General features: G+C 35.8%; 1 long non-coding RNA gene across 4 annotated transcripts; it reads right to left on the bottom strand.

Moving 5' to 3' along the window:
- Positions 1–845: 845 nt before the first annotated feature.
- LOC113283552 lies at positions 846–3,640 on the bottom strand. Of its 4 annotated transcripts, none has more exons than XR_003327515.1 (4): positions 3,367–3,640; positions 2,338–2,752; positions 2,099–2,244; positions 846–1,402 (listed from the first exon to the last, which is right to left on the bottom strand). It is a non-coding gene; the product is annotated as an uncharacterized LOC113283552 (long non-coding RNA). The 4 variants fall into 4 exon arrangements; XR_003327516.1 differs by having other exon boundaries at positions 2,338–2,743; XR_003327514.1 differs by having other exon boundaries at positions 846–1,020; positions 1,117–1,402; positions 2,338–3,639.
- Positions 3,641–21,570: the final 17,930 nt, after the last annotated feature.

The following is a 21,570-nucleotide window of genomic DNA, read 5'->3' as shown; positions in this document are numbered from 1 at the left end:
ACTCTTCAGTTGCATGTAAGGCATAAATCTGAGCGTTCTAATTCAAGAAGTTCAAGGATTATAGATATTGACCAGCCACGAAGTTCTGAAATTATATTTTTTGAGAAACCAAGAGTTGATTATGATGTTACAAATAAAGTGAAGGAACCGTAAAGTCTGCGCATTGGTTAGGCCTTTTTAAGGGTGTTGAACAATTATTTCCAGGAGTTGTTCAACAAGTTCGTTGTGATATAATGAAATATCACGTGACATCAGGTTATTCATTCAAAATGACAAGGAATGAAAAGTTGAGGATCGATCGGTGCATGTTGTGCTAAGAAAGATGAGGAGAAATGTAAATGGCATTTATATGCCGTGTCTATTGATAGTTTTGAAGGAAGCCCTTTTATTATCTAAGGAATCAAGTAATTAGCATACCCGTAGTGGTGGATTTCTTAACAAACCACATGTATGGAAGAAACTAATTAGTGACTTGATATCATTAGATATTTTTTTGACTGTTCTTTTTCATGTTTTTTACAAGTAAACCAATGCTAATTTGTTGCAGAGGTTTTCATTTTAGATCTTGCCAGAGAATAAGTAGTTTTGATGAAATTTGTCAGATTTTGCAGGCCTTTATAATTTGGTGCAACCAAAGTAGGTTTCATCATATTTTTTTGGAACCATTTTTGGGATCATCATATTTTGGTGGAACCTTTTTTGGTTTCATCACTGTTTTACTGTCATTTTTCTTTTGCATCTTTGTCAACATAAAAGATAATGTTTGCAAAGATAAAATTAATTATTGGAATTCTGAAGACCTGCTGTTACAGAAAAATTAGACATCATATTTCTGTAGACATAAGTTTTAGGGGACTACAACTGATATCTTTTTATATAAACTGTAATTTGTCACCATTACAATCAGTAGATAACCATTTTACACACAGTAGCTACTACGAGTATTATTGCCAGCAATGATTCTTCTTAGCAAACATTATCTTTTATGATGTCAAAGATTATCTTCAAGTAAAACTGAATCTGCAAGAAAAACTGTAAAAAATTAATAAATTGGGCACCACATGCGAGTATTATTTCCAGCGAAGATTCTTCTTCTTCAGAAAGCACATTTTTTACCAGTGGTCCTAAGCTTTTCAATCAGATTTTGTGCCCATTGATATTTGTCTTTATAAGAGTTCACTTCACCGATAGCACCAACATTGTCTTCATTTTGTCCACGCACTTCACTGCCAGCACCAACATTGACTTCATTTTTGTCCAGGCACTTCACTGCCACGACCAACATTTTCAACATCACCAACCGACACTTCTTCAACAACAATATCTTTTTATTCTATGCGCTCGACCAAGCGCATTTCTTGTTTGTCAGCATGAATGAACCCTTGCAGCGACCGATATTCATCTGCAATGCACAAGAAAAAATGGTTTTGGTTAGAATTTTTGTTGTAACCAAAACTGGTTTCAGCTAGAATTGGTGATGTAACTAAAATTGGTTTCATCAAAATAGTAAAGCAATATAGATGGATACAGATTGAGATGAAGTTCAAGCAGTAAAACAAAGATATGCATATAACAAAGAGTATAAGGGAATGAATGCAAAAAAGCCATCAAGAGTTTAAGATATCACTTAAAACAGGAGTGCATATATCACAACAGTCAACACAGAGTATATGCACACATGACAGTCGTTCCGGAAACTACCACATTTCTATGTTGATGAGTTCCCAAGAAGACTTTCAAAAAACTACTAAAGTTGATATTAAAGAAGATGTTGATAAGTACCCATACTACAAAAAAGTGATCAAATATTAAAATTGAGCTAGTTCAACGCAATCGCTCCCACCCATTTATCACTTTTACTACCTATATTACCACAGAAAAGGTAAGCCAACATTCATTCAAAAAATGACTATCTGTTAGTCTATAGTAGTTAACTAAGTTGTATTAAGAATATGATCTTCAAAGGTGACTGATGCAAACAGAAATAACGTTCTTAAGGTTGAGCTTAACTAAAATCTAAGAACTTAATCATTTTTGCTGTAACCAAAATTGGTTTCAGCTAGAATTTTTGACGTAATCAAAATTGGTTTCATTTTACCTTTAATTAAATTCCTGGGTGTTCTCTAAGCTCCTCGAATTTATCCAATATTTGGTAGCATATTCCACCAAGGTTCCATCTAGTAAACCTTGGATACATGTCCCATCCTTTTGTTCTGCGATGTAAGACATCTCTGCCAACTAATACTGAAAAAAGAATGAGAAACAATATTCAAACTAAGAATCAAACCCGTTAAAAACAAACAACTTATGAATCAAAAGAAACAAAACTTAACTTACCAGCAGCTAAATGATACAACCCACTACATTTTCAACGTCTTTGGATGTTATTATCCACTCAATTAGATACTCATGAAACACGTCCGTCCAACACACCTTATTCATCTCAAATACCAAGTACAAGTACTTTGCAGCTAGAGTTTACCCACCTTTGTTGGGGACGAATACACAAACCAAAAGGTAGAAAAAGAATAACTTGACGAAGTCATCAGCCTTGGTTTCATTTGCAGCAGCTTCCAGCATACGACTCTTAATTGGATATACCATCATAGAGCGACTTGAAGAAACACCAAAATGGACATGAAACCAGAGCCTTCATATTCAGTTTTTTGTTGTGTATCAAAGCTTTTATCTCAGGTGCTAGCGCACACAAATAATGCAACAACACCTATACGGCTCTGTTTCTCTTTTTTTCCTTGTTGTGAAACCAAAAGTTAACCATAAGCGAATAATAAAACAAAAATGATAAAACTAATTTTGGTTGCATCTACAAAACCATTGAACAAAATCACCAACAAAGTTAAGCGATCACATATGAAAATGATGAAACCAATTTTGGGTTCCACAAAAAAAAACCATTGATGTAAATTTTGGTTTCATCGAAGAAACCAATGATGAAAATCACCAACACAGTAAAGCGAATCATAGATGAAAATGATGATACCAATTTTGGTTTCATCGAAGAAACCATTGATGAAAATCACCAACACAGTAAAGTGAATCATATATGAAAATGATGAAAACTAATTTTGGTTTCACCAAAGAAACCATTGATGAAAATCGATTATGAAACTAACAGAAAATCAATTACGAAAGTAACAATATTGAAGGGAATGAAACCTAATTATGACACTAACAGAAACCTAATTATGAAACCACTGATGAAAGCTATTTTATGCAAAATCGGTGACGAAACTAAAATTTGTGAAACCAAAAATCACAGGTTAAACATGCATGTTGATTTTCAACCATCACAGAAGAACAATGAAACAACGAAGAATAGTAAAACAAAATTAGGTTTCGATTTACCTTTTGGAGATTGTTTGACCGTTTTCTTAAGATTTTTCTTCATCTTTTCATCTTTCTTTTTCTCTTGCTTCTTCACCATTTTTTGATTTACGTCAAAATCAAAATGAAAAACTTAAACCTAATTTTATTTCAATTAAGGTTGGCTTTCTTGTTATTGAGTTCACAAAACTGTTTTGCGGTATAAGAAGAACAAGGAATCAAAATTGGTTTCAGATCTAGGTTTTTTGTTTATGAGGGAAGAGAAGCTAAGATTTAGAAACTGTTACGAAAGAAAGGAGATGTAAATGAGGTGCGGTTTATTTTCGTGGGCTAAAATATATTGATGGGTAATTTAGACAGTTAAGGTCAAATGGGGTTTTTGTGTTATTTTTGTGTTGATGGGTTTATCGTAGATGGATAGTGACACATTTGGGGTTATAACCCACGGCCTGTTGTTTTTAACCAACATGTTACCCTTACAGCCTTACTACTACTGTCAAAATCACGAATTCACTTTTGTTTGCAAGCTGTTGGATCACTATTCACTAGTGTCAAAAGGGAATTTAGCCATTTAGGTAAAGGATAACCCCGACTTTGAATTGCATAAAACAGAGAAAATTATGGTACTTTTTTTGTTAGGGCAAAAATTGATCCATCTTCACCACAAACAATCTCAATTGAAGTTGATGCTCCATCTTCTAGTGCGATACCTGTAAAAATCCTCCGATGCTCAAATTAGCATAGAGTTTTCTAGAGGAGTTTTTTAGGGTTTGGAGGCATACCTTTTTAGGGTTTATCTCCCTCGTATTTATACAATGCAGCTTAGAATGTTCCAGAACCTTTTCCTAAGGTTTTGGAAGTAGATATGTGGAACTGGGCCGCTTTTAACTGATATTGTTGTGAAAATATTAGGGGTACACACATCGCCCCCTCTTAACCTCCAACTTATTGTGGGGATAAGAAGTTCGGAGTACCCTTGAGTTGTGTTTGTTGAAGAGGTCCGTAACTCGCCCCCAAGTGGTGTTTGGAGTGTTACCCAAGTCGCCCCCATTATTGCGGAGGTAGTTGTAACAACACCCCCAGTTGTGGTATCATGTTGAATTTCGCCTGCGTGCTAAGCGAGAATTCGGGCCAATTATTGGACTTGTAATGCTCGAGAGCTAGCCGAGACCTAAACAAAATGTACTCTGCTTGCAATTGTGGTAAGGCTCTTTGCTTGTAATGCAACAAGGCTATAGCGCTCGTTGCTAGGGCAGGCTGGCATATCGCTTGTGTGGAATGTGAGGCTTTGATCCAACAATGAGTGTCGGGATCATGATGGAGACGAGACTTTGTGCTTGCTTCATTGCAAGGCTTTACATTCGCGTGCAAGGCAAGATTTTACATTAGAGCAATTCTTAAGTGCTTAGGTATAAGGTGAGGCTTTAGGTGCTTGCATCATGCAAGGCTAAACTCCGAGGGGCTATACAATCTCTATCTGTAATATTCTCAATGGATCAATTTTGCTGACGAACTTCAGAGTCAACAGCTCCAATGAACTTTGACATGATCATCCATGAAACGACAATTTTTGCTATTCACGAACTTCGAACTTGATTATATTGCTGACGATAGTTCCAATGAACTTCAGACTGACTTGATCATGTGGTGGGCAGAAAATCAACTTGACACTTTTCACGAACCTTGTCATTACAGCATCTAAGAGCCTTAAAATATTTTGCAAGTGTTCCTTTATTGGCTATGGATAACAGACAGTATGATGGCCTCGTAATATTCTTCATATGCAATTTTTGCTTGTCCAGATGGTGTTGAGCTTCATAACTCGAACTAGTACTTTTACTTACGGTCCAGATGGTTTCCCGTACTCGATCTTGTTGCATTGCCTGTCTTCGAACTTTCTGCATAAACAATCTTATGCAAGGGACAGTTGCCTTGATATTAGCGGCATATATCGTGTATATATAAGTAATCGAACTTAATAACCTGTTGCATCTTGTAGTTATTGCTTAGCAGCAGACCCTTGAACTTGTTGGATAGTCGAACTTCCGCGAGGTGAATGATATTCACAAGGCTGTGAGCATTGATGGGGAGAAGAGAATTTCTTTCTTCAACTGTTACCCTCTTTCGGTTTCCATAGAAAATTGAGCTATCAGCCGCCATTTTAGGTTGACAAACCTCTCCTTCCGTTGTGGAATTTCCACTGTCGTTGTAGGAATTCCCCTTTGAGTTTCAATGGAAAATGGTAACTAAGGAAAATTAACTTGATTCTTCCCCAGAGTAACGAAGAACTGAACTCATTTTTTTTAGAGATATGAACTTGTATCGTCATGGTACATCGAACTAATGTCTAGGGAACTGCTATTTCTGTCCCATTATACAGCTATTTTATGGCCAGCTAAGAAGCTTTCAGTTTTTCTTCTTAGCATGAGCCACACTTGTTTGTGCCAGAATGTTTATAGCCCTTCGGTAATAGTTGTGGTTGTAGCAAAGCGATACTCATGTTCGAAACGACGGTATGAACTTCACGATTGGAGTTGTAGTGAATTGAGCTTTTAACTGGTGCAAGATGTCTGTTAACTGCGAGCTCTACGGACTTGGTTGTCTCACCATGAGCTTGAAATCATGAACTAGACTTCAGCGTCCTTCATTGGTGTTTTAGGCAAGGTGAAGCTGGACTGTAATTAATCTGCAAGTACAGCTAAAGATAAACAGGTAGAACAGCGTCCTTCAGCGTCCAACAGGTCTTCCATAGCCAGTTGAGTCACGGTCAGGTTCTAACATTAACTGCAATTGATTTTCATCTTGTGCTGGCTGAAGGTCCTTGGATGAAATTAAAGATGTACTTCGCAAGTTTCTAGGAGTTACTGACTTCCTTTCCGGTAGTGTAGTTCTCCCCCACTAGCATATATGAGTTGATGCTTGGCAGCTACTTGTTTATGCTAGTAATTTTCACAATCTCGCAGACAGTAGTAGGGTGCGGCAGTAGGAATTCATTTTGTTTACATAATTATCTCATAAATTTGATATGTATATCCTGGCAGCATTTGGACTTGAATAGTGCTTGAAATAATAAATAAACCCCAACTGAATAGCAAGTTCGTAGAATCAATTCATATGCTACCTTATGCTCCTTGTGCTTATACGAATCACACAATCCATGTGACCTAAATCATGAAGGCTCTTAGACAATTCTGCTGTTGCTGTAACAAACACAAAAGCATCTGGATGAGCACCGTGCCACTGTTGAATATTTTGCTTTTCTTAGTCAAGTCACACCAATGCCAGTGGAAGTTGGTGAGCTAAGAGCACGACTACAAGTGCCTGCAACTAGAATATTAACGACCGCAGAAACTGGACGCACCAGGAGGCTTTTAAGATATATCATGTGCCGGAAATTCTAGACCTCGTGCTGGACTTGATTGGCTATTTGCTTCGTTGAATAAAATGATTTAAAGATTCAAATTGGGACTATGGAGTCCGGTTCTTCATTAGAAGTAATTGTATGGAGGTGCTATGTAATTCTCCCCCAAACCGGATGTTTGAAGTATTACATTGCTCACTCCGAAGGTAATGAATTTCCTATGAGTGTCATGCTGCTTGATGCTCGCACAAGGGTGCATTCCTTTCTGCATCTCGCTCGCGAATGAAAAGAGGATTTTAATTTTTCTGCTATCTCGAATTCGCGTAGGGGGCCAATCCTACTATTTATGATGCGCGCAAGATTGAAATGTGTGCGTTATCACATGCCATGGCATGGAAAAATGCTCGCCACATCGTAGTAGTCCCTAACGACGGGAATATGTTTCCAGGCGCAGACCGTCGGACATGGATTTCCGGGCACGGATCGCCGGATAGGTTGAGATTTCAACGCTGATTACATTGTGTTTTAAAGCTTTGAGGATCTTGTAGTCCTTGCGGAGGTTTCAAACTCCTTTTTTGTAGTGTTCTCGGTTGTAATGGCCCTGCGCCATTTTTTGAACTTTTTTGAACATGCTATAGTGGATGTCAACAGGTACCTTATGAAGCCGTTGTGCTTGCGGAGTGGGTGACACTTATTGGCATCAAGTTCAATGTCAGATCAGAAAGATGGCTCAAAATAAACAACAATAGTTTTTTTAACAAAGTGCTGCAAACATCGGAATTTATGAAGTAAAATAAAGCAAAAAATCAACATGGTAATACCTCCAGTCGCCTAAGACGCATAAGTTCTCATGGAAATACCAAAGTTACCTGCGATCTTGTGTTGCAGCTAGATTTACAACGGATAATTCCGCAGACGCCCGTCAAGACAGGAATTTAATGAAGGTACAGTCAGGTATAGTGCTACAGTCGTTCGCGCACTTGGATACTAAATTGCCAGAAGTGTGTGGTTTCTGCGAATTTGTTGGTCTTCCATAACTTGCGAAGAAGATGTCATGGATTTGCACTCGCGACACAAAATAGCGAGTTAGGAAGCAGTTTGATCTAAAGCCTACTATGAATCCGGCTGGAAAAGATCAAGCTTCGTTGTTCTCCTGACAAGGAGACTGATCATTACTGCATTTGAATTTGGGTACCAGCGTCTTCTTGTTGAACTCTAGTGTGTAGGTGTATTCGTCCTTAGTGTAGCTAGGACGGTCAGCGTAGTGAGTTAGTTGGCACAACTTTGAAGCTACCTTCATTGAGTGCTTAATCAGATTTTGCCAACCAGTTGGGTGCTTTGAGCACAGCTGCGGACCACGAACTTGTCGCAGATCTTTGAACTTTTGCATAATTGATCTTAACCCAAGGGAGGGAGATCACCAGTGTGCTTGAAATATTGAACTCCGAGTTGTGATGTAAGGAAAGCTTACTCCTTTAGCAGTGAAGACATGAAGCTGCGGTGCGGCATGCATCTTGCCAGCAACTAACAGTGGTTCAAAAAGCTTAAGAATTCACTTGAGATTTCATTTGTTTGCCTCAAGGCATTGAGCACAATCGTCCCCATATTTCTTAGGGGCACAGATTCGGTGATTCTTCATACGTTAAAGACGAGTGACTTCTGTAAACGCACTTGCCTTTGATTGTTGTGCCTGGTAGGAATCTACATCCACATATAATATCTTTCCATACTAAACAAATATGGTTAATTGGCAGGAAAGAAAGATTACTTAATGAAACGATCAGTTATAACGACTAACTGTATAGCTGGTCTTTGCACAAAATGGTAGCACTAATTCAAAAGAATACTATATAGATAGCATTAAACCCAAGATAGGCAAGGATCTCTGAACTAAAATTGTTGTAGTTGGTTTCAGATCACAAAGCTATAAGGCGTAAAGATGTCATTATGTCATGCTTTCGGTTATATGCGTGTGTATGATTTGTATGTATAACAAAAATAGACAAATTAAAAGTTAAAATACGCAAACCCATCCTAGACGTCCGAAGAAGATGAGTAGCTATCTGTGGATTTTATCCTTTAACTCTATATTTGTTCGTCTCCAACATACCACCAAAAGCATGAATTCTTGAATCCATGCTGGGACAAGTCACAAAACCAAAGCATCGTGGATACGTGGAAGTCATAAAACCAAAAGGGATAAGGCAAAAAGATTTTGAGATCGTCCGTCTATCCGAAAAACAAAGTCGAAAACCGATATACACCTAATTTTCGCCCCCACTAGCATTTAGGCCATGGAGTAAATTGGTGTAATATAGGGGACTTTGCAACATTACTGTAATCGAGCTAAAACCAATGATGGCTGGCCGGTGTTAAAAGTGTAGGTGGAGTTACCGCCATGACAAGTAGTCATCCTTGTTGGTGTAGCCTGTTTCTCCGTGAAATGTCAGGTTGGTATGTCAAGTAAGACTGCCACCAAAAATATCAGTTCCATTTAAACTGGATAGAAACATTGCAAAATTGATAAAAATCAAACATGTCAGTATCCAGGTTGCTAGAATCTTGTAAGGATACAAGTAGGAGTTGTGACATCGAAAGCTACACTAGAGGATATAGTAAGAATGATTTTCTAATTGTCGTAAATGACATAAGACAAAGTAGAGTAGGAAGTAGAAAATGGATATTTGTTGGGTCTATCAGGTTGACCACTGAATGAAATATTCATTTCCTGGCCAGTTCTAGAAATTATGGCCGATAGTTTTCATATTACTGACCATTGCCATTTAAATGTCCGACAAAAGACATGAACCAAATTGTTGGTACTAGACGCATGTGTATCATCAAGATAAAATAAAAGAAAAGGATGCGCAAACCAGTATTGCCGCGGTGGAAAAGAAGAAGGTCATATCGTTACTCCTTTAGTTATATACGACGATCACTAGCAGCAAGAATTTTTTAGATGGTAGACTTTTTTAGACGGTGGACGGCATATAAGTGCATTCGTCCTTCGCATAGCAAGACAGTCAGCGTATTGAGCTTGTTGCTGCGAACTTGCAGCTACCTTTGACGTATGCCTCTGGCTGAGAGAAGAACTGGTTCCTTTACCGCAGCAACGTGTTTCTGCCTTCGAGATTTAACGCTGTCCATTAAGTGGCTAATCAGATTTCCAGTAGGATTATGCAATTAGAATCAAAGATAAGCATGGTTTGAGGAGTCTCCATTTCACCCTCTAGTAATTTATATAATTTATATCTTGGCAATCAAATTCCATTACCAAGCTACATGAAACAAATAGTATGCTGTCGATGTGCATGAGTACTCGCTAAAGCAGAGAAGTGCATGTGTAAATGATGTCGATCTGACTATTGATCTTCTATTAGTATGACATTATTAATTTGTATTTATTTTGTCAGGATCACCAAACACCGTCAGTCTAAAAATTATACAAGTTACCGGTCACCTATGATTTGAAACAAACAAGCATTTCTCCTGTGTATTGCTGTCTAACATCGTGTATCCACTTATCAAAACATGTTTGGCATGGAATGGAACTAAAAGAAAGTAAAAGAAGAGCAAGGATAAAAAGAGAAATCTCATCCCTTTAAATGAGCTATCTGTGCTGATCGGATTGACTGGTACAGGCTGAATGCTTCCCAAGCTTGTTGCTATTTGGTCTCGTTGCAAACCTGGTGGCTGCAGCCGCTGCTATTTGTTCAGGAGCGAGCCTCCTAGCGAAGACTTATCTCCACTGAAGTTGTTGGAAACGATTTTCGGGAAACAGAATGGTCGTGAGGAGGAGAAGAAACAGAAACAAGGCGAGCAGGTCCTTCGTTTCTTCATTAGTAATGGATCCATAAAGATCACCAAAAGACAGAATTTTTGATGGTGCAAAAATTTGTTCCCCTTAGTCGGCGCCAAAGACTATCAATTTTTGCCCAAACAGTGACCTCTCAACAATCGACCACCACTTTAATAATTTATCTATCTACCACTTCCTAGTGGTACAGTTAATCTTTCACAATCGACTACCATTTTTATGGTAATTGCAATTCCTAGTGGTACAGTTAAAATTAAGCTGCAGTAGAAGACTAGTATTTTGACAGAACAGGAGTAAAGGAAATTAACTTTCCATACCCCTGTGACAAGAGCTGCCATAATCTGATTTTCAAGTAAACAAAGATATAGTTTCTACCATCATTATGGATGTTAAAGAAATTTAATATATGCAAATTTAAATTGCATGTTAATTTTACATTAATTTCTCATAATAAGGAGAAAAAAACCAAATATTTGGAATACAAAAACTCCACCCATATGTTGAGAGTTACAAGAACTCCATTTTCCCCAAAAGTGATACAAAAACTCCAAATTTTTTATAAAGTTTAAATTATATCATTCAAATTTTCTAATAATTCCAAAACAACCTTCCCATAGTTTATTTCTTCTTGTTTTCTGTCGCCGCCTCCTCTTCTTATCTAATTTCTTTTTTCTACCGCCTCCTCCTCTCCAACTACTAGCAACACTTCCTCTTCTTCCTTCTGCACCACCACCAAATCGACGACGATATCCTGATCCTCCGTCTCTTTTTTTCCCCACCACCAACAACAGCACCTCCTCTTTTTACTTTTGTATCAACGTATATAAAATACAGATCGAGAATGCGAATTGGGGAAAAGAAAAATGTACAAAATTAAACTAAAATCTAGAGATCTGATTTTTAGTGTAAGATTAATGTAGTTTTTCTTCTCGATCTATCTATTTTAAAGTTGAACGTCAAAAAATTTGGTCACAAATTTTAATTGGTTTGTTGATTTGATGAATTAGATCTAGGGTATTGAAGAACGATGGAGAATTAAACTTGATCTTCGTTTTTTTCGTTTATAATCAATGATCCTGATAGTGAACAAGGTAATTTTACTAGTCATTTTGTTAACCTTGATGTGAATGTTGTTTAGTTTAAGAATTTTTACAAAAAGGGAACTGTCATACTTCCTGAAATATATGCAAATGTCGAAGGTGTGATTGTCAGTTAATTTATGGAGTTCCATTTATTCGTAAGATGGATTATAATCATTTAGTAGGTTAGTTGTTGGTAGTTTTGGTATTGGAAATTGACAAGTATGCTACAAGTTGAAATATTGTTAATTTGGAAAAACAACACAGGTTAATTTTAACTATAATACACCAATGATGCCAATTTAAAGAGTTAGATAATTTGTACCTAACTAGTTCAACCAGCTTTCATCGATTATCAAAAACTCAAGAGTACATTTATGATGAAACCAATTTCGGTTTCATCTAATTTTGGTGAAACTGATTTTGGTTTCGTCTAATTTTGTTTTTTATTTTTTTTATACGAGTATTGATACCACATTATGATGGTGAATGATTGAGTGATCGGTGTAGGTGGTCAGTATTGAATGAGTAGTGCAGTTGGGGATTGAGTCAGTAAGTGGTGATGGTGGTGAATGGGTTGTTTCGTTCCCTCTTTTCTTATCTTATTTAAGTGCATTTTCAGCATTGTACTGTACTTGATAATTTGGCCATGTTTATAATCAGTAGTTTTGAGTTTTCATTGTTGGTAGGTCAGAATTGCTGCTAGAGTTCTACGTACACAACAAGTACACATATGTTCAGTGGAGATGCTGAAGAGGTATTTGCTTGAAACCAATGTTGTAGAGAAACTAATCAAGTTCCCATAGTTGAAAGGCCGGCTATAGTGTTTCCAAAAATCCCTTATTATTAATCCCGATACTCTGCCACAACCAGGTCTTCCAAGTAAGAAGAAGAGAATTTTTAATACATCACTTCCGAAGAAGAAGATGAGAACTTGTGGTAGCTTCCACGTTTTGACTACCCATAACCGAAGGACATGTCATACTCGACAAATGTGAAGCCATTTCGATTACGATTCTTCGGATTTCAGTTTCAATTTAGTTTAAACTACATACAATATGTATTTAATATACTTTTCAGATTTTATTTTGATGTTTGTTTTAGAGTTATTTTTCATTTATTCTCTTTTCTATTCTTTCTATAGGTAAACATGTTAATTTGTTGCAGGTGTGACATGTTTGTTTCATTTTTAGATTAAGTTTGGCAGAGCTTGCGGGCTTTTATAATCTGTTGGAACCAAAATAGGTTTCATCATATTTTTGCTGGAACCCTTTTTGGTTTCATAATTTTTTACTGCTATATTTCTTTCGCATCTTAACAACATAAAAGTTAATATGTTGTCTAATGTTTTCTAAAGTAAAATTACTAAGCAGTGTTTTTTTTTGTGTCACAGATATATGATACACCATTGTAATGAATTTTAAAGATCTGCTTACATGCTTATCAAGTGTTACAACGTAGTGAATTAGTGAAAATTTGTCCAAGTTTTTTTAAGTGACAATCAATGTTCCCAACAAAAATAGACATCATATTCTTTAGACATAAGATGTAAGAGACTACAAACTAAAATCAATTAAATCTTTTTTTTTACATAAACTGTAATTTGTCACCATTACAATTAGTTGATAACCATTTTACAAGTAGTTTGAACTTCAACAAAAACTGAATTTTCCAAAAGAACGGTACTTTTTTAGGCACGACATGCGAGTATTATTCTCTTTTTTCAAGGAGAATCTTATATGCCATCTTTGATCCCACATTCTGCACCTTTTCTTGTTGATCATCTTGACGACTTTCGTCTTTTAATTTCTTTAACTCGTCTTCTTTCAATAGATTTTCATAGAAATGTTTGAAAACGCGCCAAAATAGAGATGAAAAAATAGCCGGCAAATGTTGTCCCTCCATTTTGTATCAAAGCCTTTATTGCAGATGCTTCCGTGCACAACTGATGCAACGAACACCTATATGGCTTTGTTTCTCTTTTTTTCCGTGTTGTGAAACCAAAAGTAAACAATAAGCACCAACAAAATGATGAAACCAATAACTGAAAAATGATGAAACCATAACTAAAAATGGTGAAACCAAATCTGGTTACGTCAAGAAAACATCCAACAGAAAACACACCCAACATATATATGTAACCATAAGTGGAGATGGTGAAACCAAATATGGTTTCATCAAACTAATGAAGAAAATATAACACGCCAACAGAAAATTGTCTTCAATTTTTTACTCAAATTCGACAAGGTAAAAATGATGAAACCAAAAATGGTTTCATCAAAACTACCAGAATTAATCAACACACCAACAGTTCTGGTAGAACCAAATTCGATGAGGGAAAAATGATGAAACCAAAAATAGTTTCATCAAAACTACCATAATTAAATCAACACACCAATAGTTCAGGTAGAACCAAATTCGACAAGGGAAAAATATCGAATCCAAAATTGTTTCAACAAAATGACCAGAATCAACCAACAATACCGAACTAGTTTTAGTGGAATTAAATCTAACAGACGGGAAATGTAAGATTTGTTCATACCGACCATTAATGAACGGCAATCAACTAAAAATATGAACAATAATAAATAGTGATCTTATTATTGATCAAACAACATGAGACAAAGGATTCGATTCACCTTTTGGAGGATTTTTAATCGTCCTCTTGAGTTGTTCATCTTTCTTTCTCTCTTGTTGAGCATTCTTCTTCACCATTTTAACCGGTTTTTGTGATTTTTTTTTTTTACTTTTTTGAATTTAGGTCATAACTTGTGTCCATCTATAATTTCTAGTTTCTAACAATCCATATCTGGAAAAAAAACAATAGAAGAGGTTCCAGTAGAAGAAAACAGAATCGGAAGGGAAATCATCAACTTCGCAGATCTTTTTTTTTTCCTGAGAGATTAAGAAAGAGAATTAGACGAAGATACGATGGGGGTGATTTACTGTTTGTTTCTGGGCTGAATAGATGGAGAGTATTGAAGACAATTCTAGAATTTGGGGTTTTTATTCCTCTTTTGTTTTGGTGGATGTTGACAGTCTTGGAATGTAACGCGCGCGTTATTAATTTCTGGTTGTTATGGTTTGTCTTTGGTGAACTTTTTTTCTAGCCCAATTGTTTTATATTTTATATGACAAACCCGTCAATAAGAATTTTCATATGTAAAGCCCATAATTAGTTATAAAAGTTACTTCATTACCAAAATAACCTTTTTCCCTTGGGATAAAAATAATAAGATTTTTTTTCTAACAAACAAAAAACCAAAAACGTGATCTTAAAAGTATTCCTAAATTAACTGCATCTTTTATCATGCCTTATTTAGCTGTTTGACTTCTTCCTAAAACAACTCATTTAATTAATTCCCTATAACTCTCATTTCCACCTAATATTAATATCAAAAGCATAATTAGAATTTGAATTAAGTTTGACGATAATTAGGGTTTAAATTAGTTCCTTAAGATTCTCCATATAAAAACATTTAGTTCAGTTGTTTACCATGCCGTCAGTTTGAATATGAAAATTCTAGTTTTCTCCTTTTTTTTGATAAGTGATAACTGTAGTTTAAATGTGAAAATTCTGGTTTTAATAATTAACTGCAGTTCAGATGTGAAAATTCTGATTTTTCATATTTTAGTGATAATTGCAGTTTTAGTCTGTTGGAAACAGTGTTTTGTGAAAATCCCGATTATCAAAAAAGTTAGTAGTCAAATTATAGTGATAATCATTAATTTTCACCCATTATTATCAGTCTAGTTTTGTGAAAATCACAATATCAACTGTTTTTTAAAAATTCGATTTTTTTATAACTTAGTGATAATCTTAGTTGTCAATTGAAAAATTGCAATTGTCACGAAAGTTCTAATTTTCACATCATAATAATAATTGCGAATTTTGTTTATTATAATCACTTACGTTTTGTGAAAACTAATTATCATTATTATAACTAGTTTAATTGACAAATTCCAACTAAAGAGTGTAAAGGAGATAATAATTGTAATGGAATATACCACATCATCTTCGTAAAGAGTGTAAACTCTTCAAAAATCTTGAATGGGAACTCCCCACGAAAAACGCTACTAATAGACCACAATCCAAATTAACGAATTCTTTTAAAATAGTTTTGTTGATTAACTAATTAAAGTTAAATATGTCCATCTGAAAATGAAGAAATATAAATCTTATCTAAAGCTATTATTTTAAACCGGAAATCTAATAATCTGGACTAAAGATATATGACATCTCAATGATGGGTTTCTAGAAGAGAGAGAAATCAAATTTGGGTATATCGAAAATTTCCACATTTGTCTTTAGTATTTGGGTTGATTTAAAGTTTTGGAGGATTCTTATGTCTTAGTTAGGTTTAAAATTCTAATTTAGAAATTATAAAGCTATAGCTATAGCTAGTTGGAGGAAAAGTAAATCAGTGTTAAAGACTTAATAACCACATTGTTTTTTTATGGTTATTTAACGGCTAGTACCCGTTAAATGACCAACACCTAAATTTGGTACCTAACAATTCAAATATTAAGGGATGGTACCTAGACCAGCGGTTAACTGTCAAAGTATTGGTTTGACCGGTTATTAATTCAGATTTTTTAATAAATTTTAGCATTTTACTCTTGTACCCTTGAATTTCATATTATCCGCACACTTCACCAGCTGAAGTCAAAAACTACTGCTCCCTGAATTTTAAATCCAAATTCTCACGATTGAATCAACGTATGTAGTTGCTGTGAAAAAAAAAATATACAAACCTATATACTAGCTCTCTCACAGATGAAAATGATTGGTGTACCGTGGAGAAAATCCCGCAACTGCACCGTGTGAGAGAAAAGAAAAAAGTCCCCAACTTTCCCACCCCTGCAAATCCCCTAAGACTGCCCTAATAACTCTTGGATTTGTTTACGGTGCAGATCCTCTCACAAATCCAAATTCTCAATAAATAATTTACTTCGATCCGTGAGTAAATGTGAAAAATAAGTTTAACAAACCCCAAAAACCATTCCTCGAACCAGTGAGAAAATGAAAAAGAAAATTAAACAAACACTAAACCATTTCGATCCCGAAGCAAATCAAACTTCAATCCCATTGACACCACCCATTCTCTGAATATCACCGACACAGAAGAGGTACCACCACAAGCGCCTCCTAATTACACCATCGGCATCAAAATGAAAAGCAAAAAACGAGAAAACTCAAACTACCGGTAATCATCAAAGGTGGCGCCGCCGTATCCCCCGCCATCATGGTTGCTAGTTTTGTTGATAAACCCCATGAATTCATGAAGAAAACAAGAATAAAGAAGAAGCATCTTGATATGTGGAGGAAGAAATGCATCTAATAACTTAATGGAAAGGAAAATAAGAGATTTATTTTCTTGAACAAATAGAAGATCAGAGGGATTTGTTAAGGAAACTCCATTGTTCTTGGAGCAGGGAATGAAATAACAATTGCCAACAGTACGAAGAAGAAATGGGTAAATTTTGGAACCGGTTACTTTTATGTGCCCTAGAAGCCCAAAAAAAACGGAATCAGATTACATAAGTAAGGGTTAAATATGGAAAAAAGAATTAAAAATGAAATTCAAAAATTCAAAACTCAAAACTGTTAAGTCTAACCTAGTCTTTGACGGTCCATGATTGGTCCGGATACCATCCCTTAATATTTGAAATGTTAGGTACCAAACTAAAGTGCTGGTCATTTGATGAATATCCCTTTTTTTATCTTTTTGAGAGTGAACTGATACCAGACCAAAGGAGCAAAAAAGAGAAATGAAAGCGACGATAAGTGGATTCATTTTTATGTTTTTATCTTCGTGGAAGCAATAAGAGATGCATTTTTTCCAAAATACAAAAAAGAAGACAGTGATTAAATGCAACACACACTAAAATTAAATACAATCCTTTGAAAATATCTTAAACCCCATTTATATGAGTAAACAAAACTCACCTTCGTTATATCCTCTTTTTCGCTTAGGTTTTTCTTGGATCTCCGAAGTCCAAACCCTCGAATATGATTCTACAGGTAACTCTATTTGTAGTCGTGTGCACTCACCAGAATCGTAAATGATAATTATGATTAAGATCATCCAAATAATCATCCTTAATACCCATACATTGCTACTTCACCAATATCATCTTCATATAATCCAGTTTCTGTTTTAAAATCATGAAAAATGTTTAACCATTCAGCTGTTGAAGGAAAATGATTATAATGGCGAAGAATTTGGAATTCCATTGGAATACGAAAGTATTTTATTGGATCATCGATACATCAAATGGGCATAACTCACTGACTACTTACTGATAATTATATATGATCATCTCCAGTTTTAGTACCAACTAGCTATATGATGATCATCATCATGTCATGGAACTTCACGCGAACTCACTCTTAGTTTTTTTAGTTTTTTTACTCCTATTACACCAGATCTGTTCATGGTCGCCATCATAAAATGAATAAAATAGTCATCGTCACCAACTGAATCTATCAGGGGTTAGTTCTCGAGTGATTTCTGGGGAGTTGAGTGTATTTTAAATCTCAGGAATTTTGAGAGATTTTGAGAGAGTGTAGGGAGTTTGAGAGAGTTTGGTGTTTTTGAGTTCAGGGAGTTTGAGAGAGTTTATTAGAGGGAGTTTGGGGGAGTTTGAGAGAGTTCACTCCTAACTCATTCTCTTTTAAGAAACAATAACCCTCATTTGCAAATAACATTGATCTTTAATCAAAAGAAAAAAAATAAATGAAAATGATCATATCTCTGTATCAATAGTATGTTATTTTGTGCAACGAGATAACTTTTTTTCCCTTCAATTTAACGGTCTCCATACAATTCTAACTCCCTTTGTTCACAAACATTTTTCCACATTTTCTTGTTGAAGTTTTTACTAACTGTCCACCGAGAGCGACCAAATGTGTCACATATTGTGATGGAATTAAAATTTGGTTCAAAATCTTTTCTCCGAGCTATAGCATTTATTGAATCTTATTTATTTCTAAAATTAGGGTTCTTATTTGAGGTGGTTAAGGGAGTAGTGGTTGGTTATAGGTGGTGATGGTAGTGGTGAGAAAATAGTTTTGACGGTGGTTGCAGAAGTGGTAATGTAATTCAACTCAGGGAAGCGCTAATTGTGAAGACTTCTACTTTTTTTTTTGCTGGTGCATCTTACGGGATATGTAGATCTAAACAAATCTATATATCCACACGTTTTCATGGACTCTACATCACTATCCTAATATTTTCCTAGAAATGTTTCACCATATCATAATGGCCATCATCTGACAATCATTTCATCATTTGGGAACAACATTTTTGTTGGTGAGATTTGAGAAATCCGTATGATTTGAAAAGAAAGATTTTGAACCAAATTTGGTTGTGAGACCAAAATACACTAAATATCTACTCTTTTGAGAGATTTGTTGTGAGACCAAAATACACTAAAAACTCCTTCGAACTCCCCAAAGCAACCAACTCCCTAGTATTGTAGGGTTTTATGACTAACAGGGAGTTCAAGAAATTTTTTTAAACTCTCCAGCGACTAACATGTGTTTTCTAGGGAGTTTAGGAGACTCCTCTAAACTCCCCCACGACTAACGGGGATTTGGAGAGACTCCCTCAAACTCCCTCAGGACTAACAGGAGAAAACTCAAATACATTAAAACCTCTCGAACTCTCCCACGACTAACCCCCTGTATATGAAGATGAGAGTTTAAAGTTGGTCTGTGTTTGGGGGACGATGGCGAAGATAATAGATGTGAGTTTTGTACACCCACATTAATAAAGTTCATCAAAATTTTGAAGGTTTGTAAATAATTAAGAAACTAGAGAAGGTTGCATCAATTGTTTCGAAATTCAGTGGTGCTTTCTCACATAATTTCAGATTATCACATGCTGTAACCGATTGTCTTGATCTGCTCGATTTCACCGCCGAAGAGTTGAGCTGGACACTGAATTCTACTCAACAACACCTTCTGCACCATGATCATTGTTTCGAAAATATAAGAAACAACACCTTTTGAGGTTAATACCCATATCGGTTGCATTTAACACATGGGACTCAAAATAAAAAAAGCCTACGAGTGTGCAATTTAAAGAAAAAACGTTAATGTTTGACAACATTAAGGATTTTATAAAGATTTTATATTTATTTAAGTGCTCATACGTACTAATAAGATGAATCCTGATTTTGGGCATACCTAAATCTTTCTAGGCATACAAAACAATAGTCCTATCTTGGGTGATCTTATAAGGGGTACCCTATGGGCAGTTCAATTACCTATATATCCTTAATACAAAAATTTAAGATCAATTTTCTAAAAAATCAAATCAGTTTCTCTTAACATCTCTTCTTCTTCCTCCTCCTCTAGCCGAACTCTTCCCCCTCCTGCGAAAAAAAATTTCATCATCGTGATTAATTGTCGATTCGTAAATATTTGATCGTTGATTAAACTCAACCACATAATGACTCGTACAAAGAAAAGCAGGGACTAGGCAAACCAAATCGTCTTCTAATCCGAAGAACCAATTGAAGATGAAGGTGTAGAAACTGAAAATCAACCACCAATTGAACCAACTGCATCTCCAACTCCGGAAATGAGGATAAGAAAGCAAGTTTTATAAACCCAATCTCCTATTTGCTGTTTTTCATCGATTAAATGACGGTTACAGTGTTGGGTTCGACTCAAAATAGAGTTGCCTTTTTAGCCGAACTGTTATTCACAAAAGCTTCCTGTAAGTGTATATGAACAGTTCAGCATGAAATTTCAAGCCGAACCTAGTCACATATAGAGATGCATAAGGGTTCGGCGTATTCGATAATCATAATATGTGCCGAACCTAGCACATTTACAAGGTTCGGCTATTACGATATTCTCAATATGTGCCGAACCAATAACAATATTTTAATCCAAAAAATAACAAATTGATGTTCGGCTCATACGATTTTCGAAATATAAGCCGAACCAGTAATGATTTTTTTTTCCGGGCTATTCAGGATGTTGTTCGGCTTACTATGAAACTTTCATATAAGCCGAACTAGTGTCTAGAAAAAGGGTTGGAATTGAAAATTATAGGTTCGGCGCATGCAGTAAACAGATTCAGTGAGCCGAACCGTTCATCAATTGGTAGATTCGGCTCATAGATGTGAGCCGAACCTCAACTTGTTTCGCCGAACCATGATCCAAAAAATCATCTATACAACCTTTATAATTCTGAAAATTATCTTAATCACTAAACAAAATATGTAATCACTAATCAATATTACTAACACTAATACGTAAAGGGCAGATTTGCCATTAGAAGAAATTTGGGTTAAAGGGTAATCTGATTTTTGCTATTTCACAATTTTTTTTTGTCTTTATGCAGTATGCCTAGTAAGATTTCAGTATGCCTAAAATCAGGGTTAGATAAGATAGAAAAGTAGGGAAGAATTCCATGGTGCTATAAATAGAAATATAGGCCCAAACCATCAAACTTGTTCTTGTTGGGCAGCTGCAGGAGCTCTAGGAGCTTGAGTAGCTTCAACAGATGGAGCAGCTCTAGGATCTTGAGCAGGTTGTCGGAATAGAACCCTAATCTGGATGATAGCTCCAACTAACTGCAACACTTAGTCCAAAAATCGCTGCCAAAATGAACTCTAGAATTTGCGAAGGACTCATGTCCTTCCAGCTAGTCTTTTCTTCTCCCTGACCAGCTGGAGCTGGATCATTTTTCTTCGGCTGGTAAACGGGTGCTCCAATGTTGCCCTGTTGTGCCGAACTGCCATTATCTCCCGAACCCTTCTCAGCGGACCCACCATGAGTTTGTGTTCCGTTGTTGTTGTTCTCGATGATAATAGAGCAATTATTACAGTTGATTTGTTGAGCTGAGCTAAAAATGGTACAACCATCCACAAAATAAGCAAGCTGAGCACACAAACTCTTACAACCTTCATGATATATAGTGAATGAGAGTGAACTTGAGATATTAAGT

The sequence above is a fragment of the Papaver somniferum genome, chromosome 5 (assembly GCF_003573695.1).
Source record: "Papaver somniferum cultivar HN1 chromosome 5, ASM357369v1, whole genome shotgun sequence".
Lineage (NCBI taxonomy): Eukaryota > Viridiplantae > Streptophyta > Magnoliopsida > Ranunculales > Papaveraceae > Papaver > Papaver somniferum.
The sequence above is the reverse complement of the archived record's forward strand: the minus strand, read 5'-3'. Positions and strand labels throughout refer to the sequence as shown.